The following is a 24,958-nucleotide window of genomic DNA, read 5'->3' on the forward strand; positions in this document are numbered from 1 at the left end:
CCCCACCAAACACACACACACACACTCTCTCTCTCTCTTAAAAATAAACATTAAAAAAATTTTTTTAAGAAAACAAATCACACCTTATATATGAAAGGAGGTAACTACGGGGGAACTTTTGGAGAAGGTCAAGGACAATGTCACCTACATCTGGTGGCTTCTCTTATAAGAATATAAAGCTCTGGGGAAGCTGTTGGAGCTCCTGAGCCAGGTGAAGTTGTGAATGGTGAGAGGCACAGAGTAGGAAGGACCTCTTCACCATTCCCCTTCAGCTTCTCCTGGGCCCCTACTTCCTGCCCCGGTGCTGCCCTTCCTAGAAGGTGGGGGATGGGAGGCTCCACTAGCCTCTCCACACCTCTCTGGTTCTTACTCAGTGCTCTCAGCTGCCAGTCTCCAAGTGTCCTTCTAACAAGGGGGCATCAATCCTTTTGCTTTTTTGCTCTCTGGATGCCAACACAGCAAAATCCTACAAGCAACTGTGTTAGAACTGTTGAAGAACAAAAATACAACTGAGTAAATTTAAAGATGTAATTGGCTTTATTCAACAGCTAATGAATCGGACAGCATCTCATCTAGCAAATAGGAGGGAGCTCCCAGTAGCTGTACTAAGTGGAAAGATTCGGGGCAGGGCGGGGGGATGTGTTACATGGGTGATGGGTACTAAGGAGGGCACTTGCTTTGACGAACACTGGGTGCTGTGTGGAAATGTTGAATCACTAAATTCTACACCTGAAACTAATATTACATGGTATGTTAACTAACTGGAATTTAGATAAAGACTTGGGGGAAAAAAGTGGAAATATTTTATAGGCAGAAATGGGGCAAGACAAGGTTATTAGCAAAAAGAAAGAAAGGATTGTTTCAGGCAAGGTCACCTTTCCTTGGGGGAACAAGAGAGGGTCTTAACATGCAGGTGACCTCACTAGTGCTAATCAGGAAATTTCAGACTTATTGGGTTAAAATTCCATTCCTGGGAATTACTGAAATTGTAGTTAGGTTAGTTATTAAGTCTTGGTGGGGTTTTTGACTCCATTTGGGGCCTGTTGTTTCTTTCTTTCTTTCTTTAAATTTTATTTATTTATTTATTTATTTATTTATTTATTTATTTATTTATTTATTTTTGAGACAGAGAGACAGAGCGCAAGCTGGGGAGGGGCAGTGAGTAGGGGGAGACATAGAATCTGAAACAGGCTCCAGGCTTTGGAGCTGTCAGCACAGAGGCCAATGATCGGCTCAAACTCAGGAATGGTGAGATAGTGACCTGAGCCAAAGTCTTATACTTAACCAACTGAGCTACCCAGGCGCCCTGGGGTCTGTTATTTCTTTTAACAGGATGATGGAATTAAGGGTCATTTGAGCTCCTGGCTTGAAGAAAGGCCTGATTCAAAGAGCAATTGACATATAAGAGAAGGGATGGGGGTAAACCTCAACCTAGGTCAGCTGGATGAAGCCAAAAGAATACAGATATGTCCATGAATAGATGGACCCATGGACAGGAGGCAACCAGGAGGATTCCCCTAAAGGTGAAGAAATAAGCACTTGCAGGGGCACCTGGGTGGCTCAGTCAGTTAAGTGTCTGACTCTTAATCTCAGCTGAGGTCATGGTCTCATGGTTTATAGGATTGAGCCCCCGCATCTGGCTCTGCACTGACAGTGTGGAGCCTGCTTACAATTCTCTCTCTTCCTCTCTCTCTGCCCCTATGCTGCTCATGCTCTCTCTCTCTTTCACAATAAATAAATAAACTTAAAAAAAAAAAAAAAGCACTTGAGGAGCTGGGGTTTTGTATACGGTTATGACATTTCCCCAGAAAAAAACAAAGAGGGAGGGAATAAAGAGAAAGATGGAAGAGAACGAGAGAATGTGAACGAGGGACTTGTCAGGACACAGAGAAGACAAGTTTAGATCACGAACTGGTCTGCTTAATGCAGAAGTTATTTTCATTTTACTTAATGGGTTTGCTAGACAATCTGACTCCTACATTTGCAATTTTCCTAATCTTTTACATGAGCATTTCCATTGCCTTTCAGGCTCTGATGGAAAATTAGCTTCAGTTACATTTCGTTAAATGAACTAGCTTCAGTGAGCTCTATGAAGTCGGCCTCATAAATCAGAGTCTTCATTCTTTAATCATGTTTTCTGCTCTTCCCCGGATTCTCCCCCGCTTATCTTTTCCAGGCATGGATTTGGCCATGACGGAACATGGTGTCCTTGATCATGGCTCCAACTATTATCGTCTGTTCTCGTTCCTATCATCCCGTGGTCCTTTCTCCTCATTCCTCCTTTCCAAGGACTTCACTCTAGTGGAATGTGTTTTAGACACTACTTTGTTCTCAACTCCAGACCAGATCTTATCTAGGTACTTCTGTGGGTGTCTCTGTCTCTGCCTACAATCTTGGCAAACTTCTTGAGGCAAAAGTCACAGATGGTGCACTTCTGTGACAAGAGACTCCCACAGAAATTTCATGAAATTGGGGTTCTCAGAAGCCCCGGGGGCGAATGGTGAGAAAACTGTTAGGAAGGTCACAAGGCCAAACTTAGAAACAACTGGGAAGCTGGCAGAATTGATCCTCAGCTCTCACCAGCCTCTGCCAAGTTTCAATGCCACGTGCTCTTTCAGGATGTTCTGGTCTTCTTTCCCAGACTGCCAACCTGGATAGTCGGTAAGATCCACAATCTGATGTTCTATGCTTATGCTTATTCAAATGTGTGTTTCATTAGCTCTCAATCAATGATTAAGAGGGTGAAAGATCTGAACAGACACTTCACTAAAGAAGATACAACGATGGCAAGTAAGTACACGAAAAGATGAGCTACATCATTGGCCATGAGGGGGATGCCAATTAAACGTGCAGTGAGCTAACACCACACATTCTCCACAATGGCAAATTAAATCGCCGTCAAAAAAGTTAGATTTTTAAAAATTAAAGCAATTAAACACACTAAGTATTGGCAAGAACAGAGCAATCGGAAGTCCCATACGCTGCTGGTGGGTATGCAAAATGGTATGGTCACTGTGGAAAACCGTGCTGACAGTTTCTTAAAAGAGTAAAGGTACACATACCATGTGACCCAGACGTTCCCCTTCTGGGCATTTACCCAAGAGAAATGAAGGCAGATGTCCACACACTGACATACACAAACATTCACACCAGCTTCATTTACAATTGCCCCAAACTGTAAACCACCTAGATTAGTCTAATCCACCTGCCACAACAAAATACCACAGACTGCATGGCTTTAACAACAGAAATTCATTTTCTCACAGTTCTGGAGGCTGGAAAGTCCAAGATCAAGGTTCCGATAGAGTTTGGGTTCTGGCGAGGGCTCTCTTCCTAGCTTATGGATGGCCGCTTTGTCCTCATATGGCTTTTCCTCTGAGGGCGCTTGGAGAGAGAGAGAGAGAGCGAAAGCGAGCAAGCTTTCTGGTATTTCTTCTTCTAAGGACACTAATCCTATCCAATCAGGGCCCCACCCTTATGACTTCATTTTACCTTGATTACTTCCTAAAGGATCTATTTCCAAATACAGTCACACTGGGGGTTAGGGCCTCAACATATTAATTGGGAGAAGGGGGAGATACATGTCAGTACATAGCACAACCCAAGTATCTATCAACAGAAGAATGGATAAAGTAGTGATGGTATATCCATACAATGGTATACTATTCAGCAATTGAAAGAAATAAACTTTTTAAAAAATATTTATTTTTGAGAGAGAGAGAGAGAGCACACAAGTGGGGCAGGGGCAGAGAGAGGGGGACAGAGGATCCAAAGCAGGCTGTGCGCTGACAGCAGGCAAGCCTGATGTGGGGTTCGAACTCGCAAACTGCAAGATCGTGACCCGAGCCTAAGTCCGACACTCAACCGACTGAGCCACCCCGGTGCCCTCAAAGGAATGAACTATTGATGTCCTCAACACTACAGATAAAATTTAAGATCATCATGCAGAGTGAAAGAAGCCAGACCAAAAAAGAGGATATATACAAGGTGATCCCATTTGTATAAAACCTTAGAAATGCAAAGTTATCAAAGTAACAGAAAGCAGATTAGTGATGATCTGGGGAGGAGGAAAGGCGAGAGGAACAGGAGGGAGGGATTAAAAAGTGGCACAAGAGCATTTAGGGAGTTGTATGTTCATTACCCTGATTGTACTGATGAGTTCATAGATAATGGTTTCAGTTATCATCTTGTCTGCTTGAAATCTGTGCGGCTAACCATTTCGGTCATACCTCACTGAAGCTGTAAAACAATTTACATTTCATAAGCCCTCACTTGGGCAGATTTAATTCTTTTGTAGCAATGCTGACCCCTCTTACATATCCTGTACAGAGCTATTTCTGGCTCTCCTTTCACTCTCTGGCCGCCTTGTCTGAGCCAGGATTTTCTTGTGCTCTACCAAGTAGTAAGAGGTCTGTTTATAAAGACAAACAATGATCAAGGGGAGCAAAGTATTTTCTTCTAAAGCATATTTTGAAATCTGAAAAAAAAATTACTAAACACATTTAATATGGTTTTACTTATCACAGTATTAATTGGTCTTTGGAGAAATGATGGGCCATGCCTGGGGATGCCAGGATATCACCTGAGAAACCACGTGCCCAGGAATGTATGATGTCTGATCTGGGCACCTGTGTATTGATGCATAGGCAGCAACTACCACGAGTATGCCTACATGATGATTGATAGTCTGCAATTTCATTGATCATTTCAGCATGTATTTGTGATAATATCTCAGGAGCTTGGGTATCATCCAAGGGCTACAGCTAAGTCCCCAAGCTCCCAAGCTCCAATGTGAATGTTTCTTGCTACTATCCCCCCATAGGCAGCAGGGGCTGGTAGATGCTGGCCAGGTCCTATAAGTGACAATAAGAGCCAGAATGTGTGCGTGAACTGGTAAAAATGAAGCCCAGCCATCTCTCGTTGTGAAAAGCACGGTCACAATACTTTGCAGCTCCTGCCATCAGGAGGTGGAGTCTTTTCCCTGCTCCTTGACTTTGGGTTGGTCTTGTGACCTGCTTTAACTGATGGGATATGGCAAAAGTGACATTGCACAAGTTCCAGAACATAGGCCTAAGAGGTCTTGCAGCTCCCTGGTGGCCCTCCTGGCACACCCCTGCAGCCATGTAAGCTTGCATTAGACTACTGAATGACATCAGCTGGACAGGAGCAGCTGACAGCTTGCATCAAGGCTCCAGTCCCATAAGTGAGGTCATCTTAGATCATCCTGCTTCAGTCAACCTACCAGAAGATTGCAAGCTCGTGAGTGACCCCAGGTGAGACTGGGTCAGCCTGGCCCCAGCTGCAGAATCATGAGCAAATAGATGGCTGTCTTAAGTGGTTACGTTTTCGGGTGGCTTGCTATACAGTAATAAGATACCTGTAATGCTCACCTAAGGGCCAGCCCCGTGTGAAATCTAAGGCAGTTCTCAAGCCCCTAAGAACGACTGTGTCGTGTTTTTACTGTCTTGTGTCATAACAGCGGGCAAGTCACCTACCATCTGCACCTCAATTGTTTTGCTCCTCAAACAGGAACATCATTATGTATTACAGAGGGTTGAGAAAAATTATTCTTGCAGGACATTTCTAAATGTAGTTGTTAGAGAGTAAAAAGTTTAGCTACATATTTAGAAAGTGGGGTCTATTTTGATAGCTTTGGCTAATACGATTTCTCGGTTGAGTCTGTCCTTAAATAGTTTTGATGTTAGGCTGTTCTGGTTTGTTTGTTTTTTTTTTTACTAGCAGACAGTTTCAGACTACTGATTACTACCTCTTCCTTCTCGTCTACCCCCGCTCCCCTTCTCCCCAATGCCATATCCTTCTTTGTCATCTTTGGGGCAGGAGACCTGGGATGGATGTTGCCTTTTATCCTTCTCATTTAGGACAGACTGTATCTTATTTCTACTTCTTAATCCTAGCACAGTGCCCTTCATGTAATGGGTGTTCAATGGTTTCATTCAATATATGTTGAATGAAAACACTATTAAACTGCCAGTGCTTGGGTAGAAAGGCCCAAGGAAGGTAAAAACTTTATTATTTCATTATAGAGGGAAGCTGCCTTTTAAAAGAGGCACCTGCTGGGGCACTTGGGTGGCTCAGTCGGTTAAGCATCTGACTTCGTTACACTCAGGTCATGATCTCACGGTTCGTGGGCTCGAGCCCTGTGTCAGACTCTGTGCTGACGGCTCAGAGCCTGGAGCCTGCTTCATATTCTGTCTCCGTCTCTCTGTGCCTCTTCCCCACTCATGCTCTTTCTTTCTCTCTCAAAAATAAATAAACACTAAAAAAAGTAAACAAATAAAAATAAAAGAGGCACCTGCTAAAGGGCGCCTGGGTGGCTCAGTTAGTTAAGCATCTGACTCTTGATCTTGGATCAGGTCATGATCTCACGGTTGTGAGTTTGAGCCCTCAGCACAGAGCCTGCTTAGGATTCTCTCCCCCTCTCTCTGCCCCTCCCCTACTTGCTCCTTCTTTCTCAAAATAAATAAAAAACAAAAATAAAAGAGGCACCTGCTGAAATCCAGGTCTAGGATGGGTACAACAAAGGACCTTGGGGCAGACCCTGTTTTGCAAGAATAGTCTGAGTTGGCTTTTTGGCTTCCTAAGACGAAGTCAGTGGTGACCCATTGTCCTCGAGGAAGGAAGCAAATAGAGTGAGCTTCCCAGCTAGGGCTTGGTCTAATCCCTTGTATGTGGATGACTATTGGGGAAAAGTTGGAGAAATATGCATTAGAGGCCAGGGACCCTACTTGAATGAAAGACTACATTTCTTCGGGGTTTAGTATTAGTCAACGCTTCTGATTCCTCAGATGGTTCCAGCTAAGGTCAATGGGCAGGAAGGGATACCAACGCTCCCCAAAGGGCAACTTAAGTCAATAGTGAGGGGAATCTGGAATGGTAATTTGGGCTCAACACCGGCACTGAGATTGTAATGTTGGAAAGGCTGGTGGTGGGCAGAATGTGTGTAAGCCTGGAAACCTTTCCTGAACCAGTCACCTGGCACTCTGAGCTTTGGAAACAATAACTGTGAGTACGTGTGAAACACACAGATGAAACTTCAGGAGGCTGGGCCCTTAGAGGTGTGGCAAGACCGTGACAACAGCCAGAATTTAAAGCTCTGGCCTAGTGTACCAGTGCGAGAAGAGACAACCTCTTCCTCTATCCCTTATACTGTGACAACTATTTTCTCTCTGATGAAGAGTGTGGGGTGCAGAGCTCAAGTCTCCAGGTTCAAGCCCCAGTCCTACCAATATTGCCTAGAGGATCCTTACAAGGATTACGCGGAAGATGCATGTAACTTGCTTCGAACAATACTTGACACAGGGTGAAAGGTCAATAAATGTTGGTTATGTGCATTCACAGGTGGAGACAAGGATGACACAGGACTGTGCAAGATGTCCCTTTTCAATTGTGGTCACGTAGGCAGCCATGGCAGGTTCTCTGGCTTTCCCTCCTGAGGCACTCGGAATGAGTGAGAACTGGTGCTTTGTCTTGAGACTATCGTAGCTTGTCCCATTGGATATCGTGTCCCAGGCGTGAGTCTGATGCCGCATCTCTGGCAGCTGATCCTAAAGAACTAGGGGTACTTGAGGTGCTCTGCAGCTATGTCCCAGCTTCAAGGTGAGCGCAGAGAAGCCTGCGTAGGATTTAGGGCTATCACCAAAGGTAGCCCCAGTCTCACATGGCAAAACCGGACTCAAGCTGTCTGATAGGACATTCAAGAGAAATGTGACCTTGCTTTGTGAAGCTTAAATGGAGCGAAGTGGCTCATGTCAGTGACTTTTGAATTTCCATTTCCCACAGTGGGTCTCAAAGCGTGGTCCTGGATGAGCAGGATTGGCAGTAACCGGGTACCGGTTAGAAATGCAAAGCTTCAAGCCCCCTCCCAGACTTCCTGAATCGGAAACTCTGCGGTGGGGCCCAGCAAGGTCTGTTTTGAGAACCCCCTGGGGAGGTTCTATTGCTTATGAAATAGTCGGGATGCTCTATCCCTGACCAACGGTTGTTTGCCCAGACCCTGCTTGACCTCTTGTGATGGGGAACTCACCACCTCTGAGCAGTCCCCCCAAACACCTCCTGGCCAAATCAAACTTGTAGTTTTCTTTCCTTAGTTCTTTCTCTTTAAAAATTATTTATTTATTTATTTATTTATTTTTGAGAGAGAGAGTGAATGAGGAGGGAAGGGGCAGAGAGAGGGGGGGGACAGAGGATCTAAAGCAGGCTCTGCGCTGACAGCTGAGAGCCTGATGCGGGGCTAGAACTCATGAGCCATGAGGTCATGACCTGAGACTAAGTCAGATGCTTAACCGACTGAGCCACCTAGGTGCCCCCTCTGTCCTTGGTTCTAAGTCTACCATGTAATTAAGTCACTTGGAGGAGTTAAAATACATACATACGTACATACCAGGTAACTTACTTTGTTTACATTATACTTAAGAGTTGGACGTGTTCAGATTGTGCTGTTTGGATTCTATATCCTTAGTGACATAATTTGCATAATTTATAGGTCTCACATAGTAGTGGAGGCGAACACTTCAGGGTTTCTGTATCCAGATTCTTTGTTAATTATTTATTGCCCAATGAAACATTTATATAGAGAGATTAAGAAAATACTTATTCTTAAAGAAAAGGAGGGGCGCCTGGGTGGCGCAGTCGGTTAAGCGTCCGACTTCAGCCAGGTCACGATCTCGCGGTCCGTGAGTTCGAGCCCCGCGTCAGGCTCTGGGCTGATGGCTCGGAGCCTGGAGCATGTTTCCGATTCTGTGTCTCCCTCTCTCTCTGCCCCTCCCCCGTTCATGCTCTGTCTCTCTCTGTCCCAAAAATAAATAAAAAACGTTGAAAAAAAAATTAAAAAAATAAAAAATAAAAATAAAAAAGAAAAGGAATTGTACCATGGAAGGAGGCATCAAGTAGTGAAAAGGATCTGTACCACTCTGTAAGACCTGAGTTCTTTCTTAGATCTGCTGTTGGTTAGCACCATGTTATTGGAGCATGCCATTTACTTTCCCTGCTTCTGAGTTTCCCAGTCTGTAAAATAAAGGAGTTGGGTTAATGGTCAATTAGGGATTCTATGAGTCTTACTTTGGAAGACAACTTTTGTGAGATAAGGAATGCATTTTCATGAGGGATCTATGTTGACTAAAGAGAATACAGAATGTCCATTAAGAACATTTGTGACAGGGCACCTGGCTTGCTCAGTGGAAAGAGAGCATGCGACTCTTGATCTGGGGGTCATGAATTCAAGCCTCACATTGGGTGTGGAGATTATTAACTAAATAAACAAACTTAAAAAAAAAAAAGAACATTTATGACAAAAAACACAGGCCTATTTCTTCAAGCATCACTGGTAACCTGCTCTGGAATCTGGGTCCTGATCCTTATTCTTTGCTTTGGAAATGAGCACTAGAGGCTTGGCAGAATGGAAAACAGGTGTGGAAGGAGCTAACAGGGGTTTTGGAGAAATGACAGACTTGCTTTCCTGAAATAAGCTTGAGCCTTCAGCCAAATGACATGTGTAGATTTCCATAAATAAAAAAAAAACCTCATGGTAAATATAGATTCATTAAACGGTCTTAAAAATAGGATCTAGGCTTGGGCTGTAGCCTTGGGTATGGGATACAATGCAACGTTCCTCTCTCACCTTCCCTTTCCTTGTCTTTTCTTCACTCATCCATGAGCTTTTATCTTAAAAGGAAATGTGCCAAGACTCTGGTTATAAATAACTGATTGGCTAATTTAGTTCAAAAGATATGTTCTGAGTGAAGGATACTGGAGTGGCTAGAGCTTTAAAGGAACACACTGAACAACTGAGTTCAGGGAGTGAGCTTCCTGAGCTCAGCAAGGCACCTGGGGATCTTTTCTATGGAATACCACTGTGAATGACCCTCTGGATTTGTCCCAGCTCAAAATTCAGATTTCCCAGGAAGGGATTCTGATTGCCCAGCTTTGGTCCTATGTCTACCCTATGATCAAGGGACGGGTCCTGTGATTAACAACTGCACCAGAAGAGCATGGACAGGGGTGGAAAAGTCCCTCAAAAGTGTGTGTATGTGTGTGGTAGGAGTGGGGTCTAGTGGATGCTACCAGAAGGGGGAGGGGAGGGGCAGACAAACATCATAGTGTCCAAGGCTCCAAAACTCAGGGATATCTGCAAGTGACAGCAAGTTCAGGCAACACTACATGTTCCCAGGGCACAACTGGATAATTTCAGGAGCTCTGAGGGCTGGCTGACACCCAGTGGTAGTTTATATCATAGAGGATACACCCAACTCTTTCTTCTTCCTCCTCTTCTCCTCCTCCTCCCCCTCCCCCTTCCTTCTCCTTCGTTAAAGTTTATTTATTTTGAGAGAAAAAGAGAGAGAGACAGAGACAGAGAGCAGGGGAGGGGCAGAGAGGGAACGAAAGAGAATCCAAAGCAGGCTCCACATTGTCAGCACAGAGCCTGATGTGGGGCTTGAACTCAACGAACTGTGAGATCATGACTTGAGCAGAAATCAGAAGTCAGACATTTAACCAACTGAGCCACCCAGGTGCCCCTCTTTCTTCTCATTATGAGGCTTGTTATAGTTGACATTCAATCATATTCATTAACTGACTGAATAAATGAATGATACAACTATTACACAGGCTAAGGGGGGACTTCTATTCAACATTAGCTGAGTTGAATTCATTTAGAAACTGCTTAATTATGTATCTTTCCATTGCAAGTGACTAAAGCCCATCAGAGTTATCTTCAGCAAAAGATGGTCCTTGCTGGGGTATCATTTCGGGCAGGCAGGGTCAGAGATGAACCTAGTCCTGAATATCAGGAAGCCTCCAGCCCTGTCTTCCCTCCTCTCTAAGCTTCTGCTCCACTCTTCCAGAAGTTTGGCATTCTTTAATTTTCAGTCTACCTTGCCAGTAAATAGCTCTCCATGCCTCCAGGATTTGTATCTTTTCCTCTCAAAGCCCAGGGTGACAGAAACGTGACTTTCATTTCCATTCCAAACCCAGAGCAGGGACTGACTCTACGTGGCCCAGATTGGGCCAGGGGTCTGCCCCTGACTCAATCAACCAAGATGGCCAATGATTCTTGGTGGAGGTGGGGTGGGGGGAGGGAGTACCATTACATGATGAATTTGGCTATGAGAGCAGTTCTTGGAAAGGAAGGGGGATGTGAGCAGACAACCCAACTGGTGTCTCGTACAGAAGCCAAATAGTGTAATATTTGCTTATTATTTCTAGAGCGCTTTAAGAATACTTGAAGAATACTTAATTCTTCGCCTAACTGTATGAGGTAGGCATAATCAGGTAAGAGTATTTCTTTCATATCTACTTTTTTTGACTCTGCCATGGTATCTGTTTTTCAATTCTTGCCTTTCCCACTTGACTTTATATTTATTGAAGGCAGAGACCATATTCTCTTTATCTTTGCATCTATATCTGTAATGCCTAGCTCTGGGCTCCATACATGGTGGCATCTAATTGATGCTCAACCAGTTGAATGTCTATTTTTACAGATAAGAAAATTGAGGTGCAGAGTATTATAATGCAGATGAGCCCTCAAGAGTCCCCAGTTATGCTGTGGCTTACACTAGGTTGCCAACTGGGCAAGACGGTCATGTAGCAGCTTAGAAAGATCATACCTTAAGGCAAAGGGCCAAGACTCTGACGTTAGAGGCCTCCAGAACAGCCTCAGCTCTCCAGAAAGGGTCTTTGTCAGAGGAGGTAGACAAACAAGAAAAGAAGGAAGGTTATTAAAACTATCATTTCCTTGGGACTTGACTCGGCTATTGTATTTTATTTTTAAAGTTTATTTCTTTATTTTGAAAGAGAGAGAAAGAACACAAGAAGGGCAGAGAGAGAGAGGGAGAGAGAGAGAATCCCAAGCAGGCTCCGCACTGCGCAGAGCCCAGTGTGGGGCTTGATCTCATGAACTATGAGATCATGATTTGAGTGGAAACCAAGAGTCTGTCGCTTACCTGACTGAGCCACCCAGGTGCCCCTTGACTCAGCTATTTTAGCTGTCTGACATTTGAACTTGAACTTGATGGGAGAAAAAGGAGAAAGAAGCTGAGGAGGACAGTACCATGTTGGGAAGCTTTCTACTACATGACAGGAAGCAGTAAGGGATACCTACGAGGGTTTTATGGTCTCCGAACTGGGTTGGATCTTCCTGTTACGCCAATTATCCAACTGACCTGGGCAAGTCACTTCACCCCTTTGTGCCCATCGTCCCACCTCTTTATAGATAGGAGATAGTTATATAAGCACTATTATCTCTCTCCCTTCAAGGAAGTCATATAAGAACTGTGCCCACAAAGATGAAGAGGCCAAGTCCCTTCTCTCAAAGGCCTGATGATCCAGGATGGGGAGCAGATGGCAGTGCAAAGTGCTGGGGGCTCTGAGTGTGGGTCAGTCCTACGGGTCAGTCCTTCCCAGAGAGGAAGCCACCTGTGTGTCTTTAGGATAGTCAGGAAAGGGTTCCCAGCGTGCAGAGCTTTGGAGCTAGGTCTTAAAGGAATTCTCTAGGCAGAGGAAGCGATGTCTACAGGAAGCAGTGGAATTATAACAGGTTAATTATGAGGTGATTGAATTACAAAAGGGCCTGAGGATGATATTAGTATTGTCAGATACTGTCAGGGCCTCATATTCATGCTGCACAGGCCACACTTGGCAGTCTGGTTTCAGGGGCACCAACCACAAAGGCTCTTGGAAATCACAGGCTCTGGATTCCTTTTCCCCAGCTTGCTGGTAGCAGCCATTCATCTGTTAAGCTCTGTTTCTCCCGAGCTGGAAGAGATCTTGAGAAACAATCTGGTGTCGTCCTCTACACCAAGGTAGGTATGGATTGGCATCCCCGTTTTATGGAAGAGGAAGCTGTGGGCTAGAGAGGGCCAGTTGGTAACTAAGGATATAGAACCCAGGACAGTTTCTCCTAGAGTTCTTTTTTATTTTTATTTTTTATTTTTAGGGAGAGAGGGCAAGTGCAAAGGGCAGAGGGAGAAAGAGAGGGGATCTTAAGCAAGCTCCATGCGCAGCGCAGATCCCGACGCAAGGCTCGATCCCACAACCCTGGGATCATGACCTGAGCTGAAATCAAGAGCTGGACACTCAACTGACTGAGCCACCCAGGTGCCCCTCTCCTAGAGTTCTTGTTTTCCTCTATCAAGATGCTTCTTTTGGTTCCTCTTAAGTTTCAAATCCCCATTTCAGGTAATACTTGTGGAACTATTTATTTATACCTCAAGTTTCAAGTTCTTTTTTGGCAACAAGTTATAAAAAGGAGAGAAGCCGACAGGAGGGAGCAAACAGAATGGGGGCGCTGGAGACTTCACAGACAAAAAGAGAAACTTCCGTGGCTTTTAGTGGATTCAGCACCTGTGGCAATCCTACCCAGTGGAAAGGCTCCTTATCCAAACCACAGACCTTGGGAGCTCTGAGAACCAGGACCACTGTTGTCCTAGCTAATGATGGGAAGGAGCCCAGGGGTATAAGTTTAAGGGTTTCAAGATTTATTGGAATAAATCGATATTATTTTATTTTCCTCTTTCCTTCTCACCTACCCCTATTAGTGACTTAGTGTCATGGCTCCGAAGAGAGAAAGGGAGATATACTGAACGGCCGGCCACACGGCAGGCCCAGCTACAGCTCACGAGGTACCCGGATAGCTCAGCCTGTGCATGTTGAGCTGTGGGGCAGGGGGGAGGCAGGGAAGACAGGGGGTCACGGTTGCAGTAATTGGAGTAACAGGAGACAAGTGTGCTGACTGTGGGTTATTAATAGGCACTAAGACCTATATTTACAACCAGCGGCTTAAATTAGGAGCAGACCAGTCACACCTAGCCAAATCCACGCCCTAAACCAAAGACACCTGAAGTGTGCAAAGTGCTCTTTGGGAACCTAGCTCGCCCAGTTTAGCAAGGAGGCTGCTTCAGGTAGGAGTAGCAAGATCTTCAGTGCTTGCTCAAGCTGTCTGTTGCAATTCTGCCCCTGGCGCACCTGCAGCCCAGCATGGAGAGCACCATTCTCTTTAAAGGGAGGAAGGGAGGGAGCCGGGGAAGAGGGAAGGAAGAGGGGACGGAGGGGAGAGAGGGAGGAATGTAAGTAGGTTGGAAGGAAGGGAGGCTGGAGAAAGGGAGGGAAAAAAAGACACCAGGCTCCTCACGTCAAAACCAAAGCTCAGGCCAAGCCCTCAGAGGTTGTCTTTTGAGAAAGTGCAAGCGGGGGAGGGGCACACAGAGGGGGACAGAGGATCTGAAGCTGGCTTTGTGCTGACAGCAGAGAGCCCGATGCGGGGCTCAAACTCACCAACCGTGAGATCAAGTGGGACGCCGACTGAACCACCCCGGTGTCCTCTTCAGAGGTTTTCTATTCTTCCACATCCAGCCTGCATATGAATGGGGAAATGGTTCCATTTCAGCATGAGAGAAAACTTCTACTCATAACATGCCAGAGGCCCAGAAGTGGAGCATGGGAACTTCCGTGTCAAGAGGCAAGAGGTAACTGCAGACGCCTAACCCTTAGGCAGGCGGCTGGGGGGGCTGGAGAGAGGGCTGCAAGTGCCTCGTCAGAAATGGTAACAGGGCATGGGATTAAGTCCACACTGGGTCAGAACTGGGAATTCTCTGAGGGAGAGGCTACGTTGCCTCTGAAGTGGAGGGGGGAGGTGGTCAACCTGGCCCCAGCCCTCTGTGTTTGGGAGGAAGAAAGAGAAGCAGCGATGAAGGCTGAGTGGGCTGCCCCAGGGGTCAACGTTGGGCACGTCCCATCTGCCTCCCCACCCCAGTCCCTTCTGAGTCCTAAAAGGGAGTCTCTCCAGTGCAGTGAATTTTGCACGGAGATAAACTCCTGATGGAAGGCTTCCTGTGGGTAAACCTGGGCAGATCTTGGGTTCTGCTCCAACTGGTACTGCTCCTGTCACTTAATGGCTGTGGGGCCCACTTTTTATACAAAGGGGTTATTGAAAGTACGCAGGGTATGGTTTTTTTGGTGAAGATGAAGCGGAAAATGCCCAAGAAGTGCTTGGCACAGGCCTGACAGGCTGATGGGCCTGAGAAGGTGAGTTCATTTTGCCATCACCCCCCTGCAACCCCCGTGTGTCCTTTCACAAGGACAAAGCCGGTGGACACCAGGAGACGTGGTGGGAAAGTTTGGTTTGTGTAACACAGAACCAACACTCTTGGAGGAATCGATTCCGAGTGGGAAAAAGCCTGGGAATCGAAGGGGGTCCAGTGCTGCTCCTTACTACCGCATTATCACATTGAATAGCCTCTCTGAGCCTCTTGAGCCTTGGCTAAAAAGACTTTCCAACTGACAGGAAGTTTTTGAGGGCCCAAAGAGGTAATGTAATCATTTCTGCCTTAATTGAGGGATCATTATGTTCCAGGCATTGTTTTTAGTGCTACCCGTGTATCACCTCTCTTAATCCTTGAAACCACTTTAGGCCTCGGATGTTTGCATGTATCTGAAATCATAAAACTATACACATTGAGGGGCACCTGGGTGGCTCAGTCGGTGGAGCGTCCGACTTCGGCTCAGGTCATGATCTCACGGTTTGTGAGTTCGAGTCCCCCATCGGGCTCTGTGCTCTCAGTTCAGAGCCTGGAGCCTGCTTCGGATTCTGTGTCTCTCTCTGTCTCTGTTCCTCCCCCACTCATGCTTTGTCTCTCTCTCTGCCTCTCAAAAAATGAATAAACATTAAAAAATTTTTTTTAAACTGTACACATTGAATGTGTGTAGTTCTTTTTGTATTGATTATACCTCAGCGAAGCTCTTAAGAAAACACTTTAAGGGGGCACCTGGGTGGCTCAGTTGGTTAAGCATCCGACCCTATATCTCGGCTCAGGTTATGATCTCACAGTTTGTGGAATCGAGCCCCACGTCAGGCTCTGTGCTCACAGTGCAAAGCCTGCTTCAGATTCTTTCTCTCCCTCTCTCTGCCCCTCCTCCCCTCAAAATAAATAAACTTAAAAAAAAAAAACCACTTTAGGAAATAGGTATGATTTTTTTATCCCCATTTTGCAGTTGAAGAAAGAGGCTTAACAGAGAATTTAAGTAAATTGTCCCAGACCACACAGCAAGTCATAGCAGAAGTGGGATTCAGACAGAGCACAAGCGGGGGAAGGGCAGAGAGAGAGACAAAACCCGAAGCAGGCTCCAGGCTCTGAGCTGTCAGCACAGAGCCTGACGCGGGGCTCGAACTCACAAACCATGAGCTCATGACCGATTCTCACCGACTGAGCCACCCAGGTGCCTCCATAGAAGTGTCTTTGGAACTGCAAACCACTGTTTGAAGGTCAGTTGTTACTACAATCAGTGGCACATCTGGTCTTTGTATACTAAGTGAGGGCATGTGGATCAGCTCCTAAACTACTGCCTGGTACTCAAGAAGCGCTCAGTCACTCTGCCACCCTTGCCCTTGTCTCCAAGAGAGGAGACGACGCAAAATAAGGAATGTCAGTCCTCCCATGTACAGAGCTATTGTGGGCGTGTCAAGGGCAGGTAATACAATAGCAAAGAAACAGACCACACAGCTGCAAGCAACCGCACCTAACCGGTGCACAATGAAATCCAAGGAAGCAAAGGAAGGGAAGTCCTGACACTGGGATCTCCTCTACCTTTAGTAAAACAGGAAGCACAGGATAGCTTTCCTCATGTTTCACAGGCCTGGCGGGGCCACCCTCTGGGGCTCCTGCTGACCTCACGCAGGCTTCATCCCTTAACCCAGGAAACACGCAACCATCCTCCTAAAGGCCTAACAGGTGTCAGGAGACTCATGTCTCATGTCTGTGAGCAAAAGGTTAACAGCTGTCAACTACGCAAAGCAGAGCCATTTTAAGAAGTTTCTTTGGGTAGAGATCTGGAAAGCCCAATGCTAAAATAGGAAGTATTGTATAATTTGGGCCTGGAGGTTTTCTAGTCATTATGGTACCCTTATTTTGTTTTGTTTTATTATTTTATTCTATTCTATTCTATTTTATTTAGAGAGCATGCAAGGGAGAGGGGCAGAAAGACAGGGAGAGAGAATCTCAAGCAGGCTGCATTCTCAGTGCAGAGCCCTGACATAGGGCTCGATCCCAAGACCCTGAGATCATGACATGAGTCAAAATCAAGAGTTAGACATTTAACTGACTGAGCCACCCAGGCGCCCCGTTTTTTGTTTTTTTTTCCCTAGTCACCTTATGGAAGTGATGTTTTTATTGAGTGACTGTTACCATTTAATGATCCTTGGCTGAACTCCAGACATATGTAATGGACTGCCCACCTGACCTATCCCCTGGGGTATGGAGGAGTGACCTCACACTCGGTAGGTCTAACAGCACACTGCTGAGGTGCTGCTCCCAATCTCCAGTAATGACAATGCTATGCTCCTATCTGCTCAGGCCAAAGACCCCTTGGTGTCATCCTTGATTCCTCTTTCATACCCGTTCTGACCCATCAGCAAAGCTAGATTGATTTTAAAATTGGGGCCACCTTCTTTTTTATTTCCTTTGAGTTTTTTTTTTTAATTTTTCCACATTTATTCATTTTTGAGAGACAGAGAGAGACAGAGAATGAGCTGGGGCAGGGCAGAGAGAGGGGGAGACACAGAATCGAAAGCAGGCTCCAGGCTCTGTCCGAGCTGTCAGCACAGAGCCTGACATGGGGCTTGAACTCACAAACTGCGAAATCATGACCTGAGCCGAAGTTGGACGCTTAATCGACTGAGCCACCCAGGCACCCCTCCTTTGAGCTTTTTAATAAAATAATCTCGTGTGGCAGGAAAAGGAGAGGGTCAGGGGTTGGGGACACTGCCTCTTTGGTTAGTGTGGGGCCACCTTTTACCATACCACTGTCACCTCCCTTGTCCCAACCTGCCGTAATCACTTGCCAGGATCACTGAAGAGCCTCCTTGTCTGTCTCCGCCCTTGTTTTCTGCAGCCCACTGTGAGCCTGGAAGCCCTGGTGCTTCTGTCCTGAGTCAGACCACACCACTCCTCTGCTGAAAACCCCCAAGTGGCTCCCATGTCACTCAAAGTAAAAGCCCAGGTCCTTCTTTGACCTGAAAGTCCCACATGATCTGGCTCCCCCATGACCTCTATCTCCTACCTCCTCCTAGCCTGAAATTCTCCCTCCTGCTAGGTTGTTTCCTCTGCCTGAATGTTCTCCTCCCATATCAGTATGGCTGTTTTTCTCAGTTCCTTCAGATCTTTATTTCAAAAGGCACCTTGTGAAAGCGACCTAGTCTGGTCACTCTGAAATGTGACCCCTCTCCCCCCACTCCCCACCCCACCTTTTCTTCTTCTTAGCATTGATTCCTCTTTAATACTACATATTATTTTGATTGTTTATCTTGTTTGTCTGTTTCCCCCGTTAGAAGATAAGATGTATGAAGGGATTTTTGTCTATTTTGCTCACTATTGTATCTCCAGTGCCTTGAACAGCACCTGACACATAGTAGGCACATGTCTAAATATTTGGTGAGTAAATGAGCGAATGGAATAATAAACAAGGGACACAACATTAGCTGTGGATCCTTTAGCAAGTCATTTAGCCTCTCTAGGCTTCGGTTTCCTTGGATGTAAGACTGAGTTGGCACTAGATGGCTCTGAACTTCCCCGAAGTTGACATGAAGACATCCTTCGGTGAACATCTAGAGCTGGAAGTAGCTGTTTGGCAACAAAGGGTCTGAAGATTTGGGTTCAAGCCTTCAAGCCCAGGTGGAGAACACTTGTCTGGGTCTTAGTTTCCACAACAAATAGAGAGAGCTCCACCCAGTGGCCAGTAAGGTTACTTTCCACACTTAAAGTGTAAAAGTATTAAAGTCATTAAAAAAAAGAAAAAGAAAAAATTTGCCTCCATACCCCTCAATACCACACGGTGGCACAGTTGTCTACCACCGTCTCTAAGAGGGTGTTGCTGTGCCAAGCCTGTGAGTAAATAGCCCGCCTGTCGTAAAATACATTTTTCATGGACAATTGTGAGAGCTGCTCATTCATCACGTCTCTCTGGTTTGTTTCAATAACAAATAACAGAAATCATTAAATGGATTTTTTTTTTTAGATAAGACGGCATAAATCTCAAAAGCAAAACGGAGAGTGGAAATTTCAGCTAAATCTTTGTCACCAGTGTGATTTAAAGAACAAGCTGAAAAGCTGTAAAACAAAAGAAGTCTATGCCAGTGTTAGGTGAGGCCATAGCTATCCTAAATTAGTTCTAAAAGTAAGTAGCCACGTACCTGTCTGCACATAACCAAGAATGTTCCCTCCAGGAGGTAGGAAGGCTAGGGAAGTACTGGACTGTTTATATTCTAGGACCTTTTTGTTTGCTTGAAACAGCCGTTAAAGACTCTGACAAATAAAACAGATTGTGAACAGTGCATGGCACACAGTCAGCCCTAAATTCATAGTAGCCATTGTCACTGTTGTTATTAACATCATTATTACAGTCATCCTTGGGTTCTAGTTTTTCCCCTCCTCTACCCTCTCTCCAACTAACAATAGTGCTTTTGGCTTGAAATTTACTTCAGATTACAAAAAAAAAAAAAAAAAAGATTTTGTGGGTCTTTATTCTAATTACAAAAGTGTTACATGGTTATTTTGGCTGCCTGGAAAATAAAGAAAAGCAAAGTGAAGGCAATACAAGTTACCCACATCCCACCACGCAGCTCAGAAATAACTAAAGATGTTGATACTATGCAAATGCACGTGCACACACACATTTGTGATCACGTTGTATTGTTAAAAAACAAAATTCAACCCCAGTAGGTTTTGCAGATCTTATTGGCTTTATCCAATGATTCATGAATTGGGTAGCATCCCACCTCGCAGACAGAAAGGAGCTCTCGGGAGCTGTGCAAAATGGAAGACTTTTACAGGTGGAAGAAGCAGAAACAAGGAAGTTAATTGGACAACAAGTGGATTGGTTATAGCAAAATCACTTTCCTTTAGGGCATGGCCAGTGTCTATCAGGCAGAAGACCTCACGAGTGCTGACTGGGTGATTCGCATTGACCAGATTAAGACTCCATTTCTGGGAGAGGCCGAAACTGTAAATAAGTCTCAACTTGGTGACACAGGGCTTAGCATAAGTGACTCCATTTGGGGTCTGCTGTCATGTTTTTAACAGTATAAAGGGTTTTTTTTTTCACTCATTTTTCATTTATCATTATATTAAGCACATTTCCATATCATTAAATGTTTTCATAATCATTTATAATAACATACTTCTTTGATCAGCAAATAAGTACATCTTACATTTTTTAATTTTTTTTTTTTTTTTTTTTGAGAGAGAAGAGAGTGCGGGTGGAGGGGCAGAAAGAGAGAGGAAGAGAGAGAATCCCAAGCAGGCTCTGTGCTGTCACCACAGACAGCACAGATTGTGGGGCTCAGTCCCACAAACTGTGAAATCATGACCTGAGCTGAAATCAAGAGTCAGACGCTCAATGTATAGAGCCACCCAGGTGCCCCGAGGGAAGTATTATCATCCCCACTTTCCTAAAGAGGGATCTGCGACACTGGGAGATTAACTTGCCTAATGGCAAACAGTGAGTGTGGATTCCGATTCTGTCAGAGTCCAAGGCCCCAGACTTAACCATCAGTCTGCTTTTTTTCCCCTTCTGTTTACTCCCTACCTCCATCCGTCCTCCCTTCCTTCTTTTCTCCCATCCTTCCTCCCTTCTCTCTTCTCCTTCCTTTTGCCTCCCTTCTCTTTTTTAGACAGAAAAACCATAGTTGAACTCCCAGTCAGGAAGCCTCTGCAGTTTCCTTGGGTGTGATGAAAGGCTGTTTCTGAGGGTGATGAGTGGAGCAAAGAAGGAAGTAAACATGCTGAATATTTAGTGGGCACTAAGCAGCATGCTGAGAGCTTTTGTATGACTGGTCTCATTTAATCCTATAAGCTTCTAGAAAAAGGAGTTTCTGTTGTTATACCTATTTAACAATGAGGAAACTGAGGCTCAGACAGGCACCTTGCGCAAAGTCGCACAGTTTTTAATGAACAGAGCCAGGATAAATCATGATCTGACAGAAGTCTGGTGCCAACTTGCATCGCTGATCGCTACTATTCTCTCCCCGCTTTATGCTATACTTTTCAGTATGGTGGAGCAAATGGTCCTTTTCTGGGTGATATTTGTCAACCTCTCCTCAAGAACTTAACAATGGTAAAATCTTGGTAATTCCACCCGGCTTTCAAAGTCTTTTGCCATCTGCCCGTTTTTTAGTTGGTCAATTTCACTTCCCACAACTCCCTTTCTGCACTCTCTCCTCTTTGCAGGCTGGTATTTTGTGCCACTGCTGTCTATTACATTGATTTCCTCGTCCACACTTTCTAGTCTCCGTTATCAAGCTGCATACATCCTTCAGTGCCCACCTTAAGCACCTCCTTACGCATTCCTCATCTCTTGGTCCTAGGTGACAGAGACATTTCATCACCTCACAGCTCTGTGCAAAAGCTTTCAGTGATAGCCTTTTAATTGCTAAACAGAAGCCAGGCTTCTTAGCTTGGTATTCAAGGTAGCCATTCAGTCACAAATAGGTACTGAGAGCCAGTTATGTGCTAGGCACTCTTGAGGTGCTGGGCGAACTGTAGAGAACCAGACAGACGGGTTTCTATCCTGATGGTGAACAAACTGGACATTAAATAATTACAAATAATCAACTAAATAATTATTAGTATGATTCAAGCAATTACAAGGTTCTCTAGAATCTGGTCTCAACCTATTTTCAGTTCCTTCTCATCCTTTATTCCATTCAGACGAGCCTACTCATTCCATTCCCGCCTCTGTGGCTGTGCCCTTACTCTCCTGTTTTTCCTGGGTGTGGGTTCTTCCCTGCTCCACCCTCTACCCCTCCAGGACTGGCTTTAGTTCCACGTCTTCCTTGAAACCCTGCTCCACAACTTTAACCCAAAGGATCTTCCCTCATTTGAATTTCTAGCACTTATCCATTGGACAAATATTTACTGAATGACTTCTTGAAATGTTTGATGAATGACTCTTCATGAAGTCCTAAACACATGCTACGTATTAAAGATTTAAATTATATAAGGAGTTAGACTCTTCCTACTGAGAGGGATCAAGGATCTTTTTTTTTCCTCTTCTCTGGGTGGGGGTGGGAGAGAAGAGTGGAGATCAAAAAAGCTACAGTAAAACATATAAAATTACCAATCAACAAAATGACAATAAAAATTGCCCAATCACTCATAATGATGTAGGAAACAGGCAAATGAAAAATTAAATTCCCTTACGGCCTACAGCCCATTGACAAGTCCTAGAGACAGGCAGAGTGATCTCTCTCTAGGAGCTCAGCTGCCTCGATGATGACACTTTGTTAAAGGCAAAAGGGAATCTTAGCTTAACGTGATCCTGATCCCCCAGAATCCTGTAAGTCTACTTTGACATATAAAAATTCCTTTGGGAACTTCCTTTATCTTTACTGCCGCCCTCAAGATATATGTTGGCAATCATCCTCCAAGCATATGCCTCACTGATATATATCTTAAGGGTCTCATGACTAAAGTTTTATTAGACAATAATAAATAATTTTTTCCTAACAACAGCTAGCCCCCTCAAAGTCCTGGAAACCTTGCATCCAAAATTCCTTAGACTTTCACTATCCCTAACCCCCTCCCAGCCTGAAGATATATAATCAGTCACCCATCAGAACCCCAGTGCAGCTCTTTCTGCGAACGGGTCCCGTCCCCGTGCTTTAATGAAATCACCTTTTTGCACCAAAGATGTCTCAAGAATTCTTTCTTGGCCGTCAGCTCCGGATGCCCACCACTCTAAAACCACGTCAAAAATCCTACTACTTGAGGGGCACCTGGGTGGCTCAGTCAGTTGGGCGACTGACTTCGGCTCAGGTCATGATCTCTCGGTCGAGCCCCGCGTCGGGCTCTGTGCTGACAGCTCGGAGCCTGGAGCCTGTTTCGGATTCTGTGTCTCCCTCTCTCTCTGACCTTCCCCCTTTCATGCTCTGTCTCTCTCTGTCTCTAAAATGAATAAACATTAAAAAAAAAATTAAAAAAAAATCCTACTACTTGAAAGAGATCTACCACTGACAGCTTTCTATCTTCCTAGTTGTTTCTGTTTCTATTTCTCTGTGTGTGTGTCTAGGAAAAATTTATTTTCCCTCCAAGATTATCAAGAAAAATCTTTTTTCTTACGGTCTTTTTTTTTTTAAAACCGAATACATCTACACCCCCCCGCCCCCACTTTCCTGCTCTTCTGCTTGAAGGTGGAATAGTTTGTTTGAGGTTGAACAAAACCCAGCAAATTTACTCAAGGACTCATCCATATCTTTTCCAGTCCAATGTTCAGATAAGAAGCTGAACATTGTTTTATGGTGTTTCCTCAGAAGTCCTTCCTCAAGACCTACCCTGGATGCTCTTCAGAAGTTCCAAGACTTCCAGTGTGTGGGATGCCTAGGTATACAGTGTAGCCATACTTTTATGAAAACCACAGAATGTGGGGCCTACAAGAACACAGATCTTCAAGTTGGTCCCCCTCACTTAAAGGATGAGCAGGCTGAACTACAGTGTTAAGTACTTGCCCACGATCATGCAGCTAGTTGGGACAGGGCTGAAGATGCCGGCCCTGATTACCTTTACAGATTGTTCCACTGTCTCCAGCTCGTCTAACAATCAACCTCCAGCTAAAACTAAACGGAAAATACGCAGTGAAGCACCAACTCTTGCCAAGCAAATTGTATTTACTCGTGCCACTGATCAGGGAAAAGGGGTTCACGGTTTGGTAGAGATTGAGCTGGACCTTTTAGCGCTGACTTGTTTTGAAATGTCAGAAAACTTTCTCCTTGGAAATCTACATTACTATGATAGGATTACAACAAAGAGGAAGTATTCGGGGCCACTTACCTCACTCTTTCCTAATGTTTGAGAAATGGAGGATAATAAAAAGATGTAGGAAAAGGTTGGTCCTTGATCATGAACTGTAGCATTGGCCCGTGTGTATATTCTACTTTGGTTCTTAATCTGATTTCTAGAGATCAGCATGATCTGAGGTGCAATTCATTCGAGCAAAAGTAGAAAAACCGAGTCTCTTCAGAGAGGCCAAGCCCTCTCTTCACGGATAGTTTTCAAACTGAGCTTTCCGGCCTCGGTTTGAAGCCCCAGTAAGGTGGTCTCTCATTCATTTTCTCTGAATTCTAAAAAGTGCCAATTCTAAAAAGATTGGAATCTCTTACAAAGGCGGGAACTGTGTGAAAAGGGCGGGAACTGTAGTTTTAAGAGTGCTTCTAAAGAACGTTCCAATGGGCCTAAAGGCCTTATAGAAATTAAAGGTTTCCTGGGTGGGAGTGGGGCTGGGAGCGGAAGCTGATCCACCTGGTTGGACAGGGGCAGACGCACATCCAAGAGCGGGGAGAACCCAACTGCAGGAGGGAGCTAGAGATGAAAGGGCTCTGGGCGGGGAGGTACAACCCAGCTCTCTTCCTCTGCCCCCTCTCAAAAGCTCACTTTAGGATCAAGAGCACAGGTGCTGGCCAACGGGGCCCCTGCCCTACGCCAGCAAACAAAGGGCGCAGCCTCCTACAACCTTTTTGGTCTGAATGGAGGCTCGGCCTTACCTTTCTGGGTCCACCCATCCCTCCGCATGCACCCAATGAGGCCGCAGCCTCCTCCAGCCAGGAGGTGTTGAACTCTCGCAAGAAATGGACAGGTAGCGCGGACCAATGGTTGGAGCCGCCGCGGGCCAATGGGAGAGGGAAATGGGTCGACCTGGGGTTGAGAAAGAGAGCCCGCAAAAGGGGGCGGGGCCTCGGGGGAGGGACACGTAGGCGCCGGGGGTGGAGAGGGGCGGGCGGGTGGCAGGCGGGAGGAACCTGCGGACGGTCGGCCGCGGCCAATGGGAGGGCGGGCTGGCGTGGGGGGGGTGGGCCCGGTGCCGGGCGGCCCCGCCCCTTCGGGGGCCGCAGGGCTGGGGCGGAGCCAGGTTCGCGTCAGGTGGTCCCGGGCGTGCGGGCGGCGCTGGGGGCGGGGCACGGCGC

At 45.6% G+C, this 24,958-nt stretch overlaps 1 long non-coding RNA gene across 1 annotated transcript; it reads right to left on the reverse strand.

Annotated features, from left to right (window-relative positions):
- Positions 1 to 3,279: 3,279 nt before the first annotated feature.
- On the reverse strand, positions 3,280 to 24,657 carry LOC125909379 (uncharacterized). Its single transcript, XR_007453672.1, has 3 exons — positions 24,539 to 24,657; positions 14,287 to 14,365; positions 3,280 to 3,384 (listed from the first exon to the last, which is right to left on the reverse strand). It is a non-coding gene; the product is annotated as an uncharacterized LOC125909379 (long non-coding RNA).
- Between the last annotated feature and the right edge of the window lie 301 nt (positions 24,658 to 24,958).

Source organism: Panthera uncia (genome assembly GCF_023721935.1).
Source record: "Panthera uncia isolate 11264 chromosome B3 unlocalized genomic scaffold, Puncia_PCG_1.0 HiC_scaffold_1, whole genome shotgun sequence".
NCBI lineage: Eukaryota > Metazoa > Chordata > Mammalia > Carnivora > Felidae > Panthera > Panthera uncia.